Source organism: Phalaenopsis equestris, unplaced genomic scaffold, assembly GCF_001263595.1.
Source record: "Phalaenopsis equestris unplaced genomic scaffold, ASM126359v1 Scaffold000192, whole genome shotgun sequence".
In the NCBI taxonomy this organism is placed as follows: Eukaryota; Viridiplantae; Streptophyta; class Magnoliopsida; order Asparagales; family Orchidaceae; genus Phalaenopsis; species Phalaenopsis equestris.
The window spans coordinates 92,481-97,619 of NW_018164634.1; the positions used below are offsets into that span (position 1 = coordinate 92,481).

Consider the following 5,139-nt stretch of genomic DNA (forward strand, 5'->3'; position numbering starts at 1 on the left):
GCGTGTTTGTTGAGTTAGGGTTAGATTATTGTGAGTTTATTTCATGTTCTGTTTGGACAGCCGCCAGCGTCCCCTCTCCCCCTCTGGGGGCTGTATCCGACGGCAAGAAGGTGTTCTAGCTGTAACTCGGCCCAAGGTGGTGATTGTATCATTCTTGTTCCTGTTTTGGCGTTTGCCATCCGCTCTCCCGGGACCTCACCCCACCTCCCATCCCTTCGACTCCTTGTTCCTTCCCGTCAGGCCAACCACATCACCCAGTCACCCTTGCCCCTCCCCGCTGTACTGCGTGGCCACCTGCCCCCTCCAGCTGTAAAGCAGCTCGCTGTTTCCAGCCGCACAAGTCCAAAACTGCATCCTTCCTCAAAACCTACAGCTGTCCAAATCCTGCAACCCCCTTTTCCCAGCCTCCCAAACCTCCAGCTGCCCTTCCAAAACCTGCAGCCATCCTCCAAACCTACAACTGTTCAAACCCTGCAGCCCCCTTGCCATTCTCCAAAACCTGCAGCAGCACCTCTCCCTCCTTCCACGCATGCCATCTGCCTCCTTCCCTCTTCGCCATTGCAAGGCTGGGGTTTTGTTGTCTTTCTTTTGTTTTCTGTTTTGAGTTATTGTGAGTCGTCATTGTAACCGATTTCAATTTGAGCAATAATATTCTGTTTTATTTGTGGTTTGGGTTAACTCCGATATCACATACATTTGCAGATAAGCTGATTTGAGGATTGACTGGCAGTGACAAGTTTTTGCCTAAGCTGATTTAGAAGGAGCTGTTTAAGCCCCTTTCAGCTAAAGTTGTGAGGTGTATTTGGAAAGCTCCTATTACAAGCAGCACTTTGATCTTTCCTTTCTAGATTTTCTTTGACTTAGTTTTCAACCACTCTCATCTTAAGTAGAAAGCTTATTATCGTTGTTAGTCGTGGTTCCTCGAGAGGCTGTAAAGAGCTGAGAATGCTAACCACTCTTTTTGTTAGATACCCTCCTGCAATCTTGGTGCAAAATTGTGGCAATCAAAATTAATACCAATGGACCATTGACTCTGATGTTGAATGGCTTTGGTCATCAACTTGACTATTAAATGAGATTGGGGGAGTTTGAGCTTGACCAATGATACATGATTGTTGTATACCTCATCAATTGGTGGCCTTCTTTTATATCTACCTTTGACACCATAATAGGTGTTAGTGATCTTATTCCTATGGATTGAAATTGGATGCAACCATATTCTTGACCGATTGTGACCTTGAGTTGAAAAGAAGGGTTACATGCATATTTATTTCTTGATTAATAGTCTAAGGATTTACTAAAATTCACAAGTTTTTGCATATGCTATTCATGATGAAGTAGCTAAATGTTTTTTGTTTGAGATTGAGATAGATTTATAATACTCAATTGACTAAAAAAACTGTACATTGCTTGGTGATTTTCTTTGAACTTTCAATAATTTGGTATTAAGTAGGCATATTAAGGTCAATCCTCATTGCAGATGATGGTTCTAGGATTTTGAGAATGCTATCATATTTTCATTTTTTGGCCTTTGCAAAGTAGGTGCTAAGTTGTTTCAATTATCAAATTCAATGTGTAATGAAGTGTCGATTAGGTTGATTTGATGGTCTTGTGCAATAAATAATGGGTGCTAAGTTGTTTCAATTATCAAATTCAATGTGTTAGGTTGATTTGATGGTCTTGTGCAATAAATAATGATCCTAGGATACTTTTCCCCTTTTAAACTAGTGGCCTACTTTTCTTTTTGATAAATTTGACACCATGCTATGAAGAGTGGATGTGACAATAATCCAAGCATTGAAAAGAGTAGTATATTTATTCCCGTTCATACATTCTTAAGACAAGTTGATTTGAGGATCAACTAATAACAACAAGGTGATGCCTACAATTTGCGAATGATGTGGCTTAAAATGATTTATTGAAGAGCTAAATATTTTTACTAAAGACATAATGATGATGTTATGTGATATTCAATATACAATTAGTTTTGTTAAGAGCCTTGCTCATCATGAAAGGACTATGCATGTCAAGATTGGTAGATATTTGACTTGCAACAAATATGAAATTGAAATTCTTTCTAAAGCTCTTAATTGCAATTCAATATTCTTATTTCCAAGATTGGAATGATCAACATATATTCCTAATCTGATGGGGAGTTCGAAGTTTTGGAGCCATTTTGGGTAATCTCTCAAGCATCAACCATTAATCAATTAAGGATGGATATTGGGAAATCCTTTTAGATAGGTGTCAATGGTTGTCATCGTTTAGTGCAAGACCCAACTGAAAAGGTCTCATGCTTTGAAAATTCTACTAAAGAGCATCAATTGGCTGCGTGCTCTATTTGCTGAAAGGTTTCTTAATCAAAATACTCGAAAACTGTTGAACAAGGCATTCATTCCTTTCATTTCCTTCATCAGAGTTAGCTTACATGAATGGTAAACAATAAGTGAAAGTCTTTGAAAAGAAACTTATGACACAAACACCATTATTTGTATTTTGTAAGGCCTACAGAATAATTGTTGATTTGCACCACAATTAACGAGGAGAGAACATAAAACATATAATAAATTGTGTTTTTGGTCAGGCAAAGCTAGTTTATCCCGTAATGCCCCCCTATAGCTCTTAACATCTTCTCCAGCCCAAACATGTCTTTAGTTTCATTAATAGGAGATTCTATTTGCAACTTGCAAGCAAATGAGCCTTGATCTTCGATATTTTGATGTTCACATTTTTCTTTGATCAAGAGTGCTCTCTTTTTATGAAAAGGTAGTTAAATGTAAAGGTTTGCACTCATAAGAAATTTTGAAGCTCATTTTTAAATAAAATATGTGACCCAATGTCAAGAAATATTGATTACTAGTAACTGCATGTTTCATATGCTCCAATGAAGTCTTCTTTTAATTCTCACACATGAGATCTTGGGAGCTGTGTTTTCTATGAGATCAGTTTGGATGGAATGAGTTCAATAATAGAACTAAATAGCGTAGTATTGGTAAAAATCATCAAAACTCTAATTAAGTCAAAATTTGGATAAGTCAAAATTCAGCCAAATTTTGACTTATTTTGAACATGATTAAAATTCGAATTTAGTAGATTTCAAGTTTAACCCAACTTGCTCATATAGCTTGAGTCAACTTGAATCATTAACTGAAATGTGTTCATATATAAAACTTATAATGATATAATATATTTTAAGTAAAATATGCTAGTATGTTAAATAAAAACCAATTTTGGAGTTACACAAATTCTGGTTCTAGTTGATTTGAAAGTAAACCATTTCAAGTTGAGTTGGCTCAATTCAAATAAAATTTTGTTACAATTCGAGTTGATGTCAATTCTTTGATTTCATGCGAGACAAATTTGTTTGAAATTGACTTTGGAAGGTTGAGTAGAAGAAGAATAGATTTAGCTTCTCTCGTATCATTAAAGCGTGCTCCAATCATTACAATTTTTGTCCATGCACAATTGAACTAATTAGTTGGAGAATTTCAAATGTATTGAGATAAAAAGAAGGGTTTTGGCAGTAGACTGCTGTTTTATTTGTGTTGTTATGGAGAGCATCCGTGCCTTGCGAAAATGAGATCCGAACTACACTTGGCCGCCCACGACTGCTTTCAACATAGTTAATATTTTTGGTTTGTTTCGCCAAAAAAATAGAAAATGTTGCTGCCTCTATTTTTTATGAAAGTTTGACACTTAATATTGTGAAAAAAATCTTCACAATTTTAGCCAACTTGCTATGATATTTGAGAACAGTCAAAAATAAATGAGATATTGGGAATCTTACTAATAGATCGTTAGATTTGTAAAAGTTAGCCAACTTGCTATGATATTTGAGAACAGTCAAAGTAAGCCCAAACCTGACCTTAGGCGGCCAAATTCAGTCGAGCATCTAACACTTCATTTCTGTGCTTCAAAATGTGAAAGAAAAATAGTGAATGAGTTCAACTTAAATTTGAGCTAGTTGAATTGAACATAAATATGAGCTAGATTAATTGAAGAATAATTAAGAATGAACCAGATATAAATTGAAGAAGAAACATATGAAATAAACTTATTTAAGATTAAAATTATTGGATTTATTGGAGATGACATTAGCAAGCTTGAATAAACCTTTTCAATTACTATGCTTAGATTCTTATCTAAGATGATTAGGAAAATTATGTTGGGAGTGAGAGAGAAAGTTGTTGGCCCTTCCCAATAAAACTAGATTCTTACTGTTTCGGACCCTTCCCAATAAAACTAGATAGAGCATGTTTGTAAATTAATTATTTCTATGTTCAATAGAAGTATGTTAGTAGGTGCACCTGAAAAATTGTGAGAACACACACATGTGCTAGCATATAAATTTATTCCCTAAGTAAATTTTTTCCACCAGATTAAGGGTATGTTTGGGGCAGCTTATTTGGTGCGGTAGCGTTTTGAAAACGCACCTGACCTGTTTGGGTAAACTGCGTTTTGGCAGCTTATGTGTTTTCAAAACGCTGAAAACAGCGTTTTCACACCGCATCTATCTAGGTGCAGTGACAACTTTCTGGTTGCGGTCTCACTTTTCCAAAAAAAATAATAATTTGTAATAGCTACCGTACCTAGCTTATCTGCAGATTATTTTTAATCAGCTTATAAGCAGATTATTCAATAAGCTACAGCTGCCCCAAACAGACCCTAATTTTCAATTGTAATAGAAATTTTGGGGAAAGATGCAATATTGATACTGGGGGTTGGTTCATATTAGTTAAATTGAGAAAATGAATGAAATGGTCCCCAATAATTTGTAAGTGTTCATTTTGATCTCAAACTATGGTTCTTGGATCTTTAAAATAAGAGCCAAAATAGAACTGCCATTAAAAGCAATGAAATTGAAGTTAAAGTTTATGGATGATGTTAAAAATGAAATTATTTTAGAAATTTTCGTCCTATTTTTAAATTTTTTGCAAAATATAATAAATGATTTTTTTTAGAAGTCTGATTTATGCTATAAATATTTATCAATAATTATTGCTAAATTTATAAATTTAATATGTGTTAATTTCATCACCAAGCATTTCAAAAATAAATAAGATATGTTGGGAATCTAACTAATAGATCGTTAGATTTGTAAAAACTTAAGATGTGATTTACTAAAATACCCTAATTTTA

General features: G+C 34.7%; 1 protein-coding gene across 1 annotated transcript in view; it reads left to right on the plus strand.

The window, feature by feature from the left end:
• Positions 1-5,139, plus strand: part of LOC110022482 (protein RAE1-like) — a 51,322-nt gene that overhangs the window by 23,514 nt on the left and 22,669 nt on the right.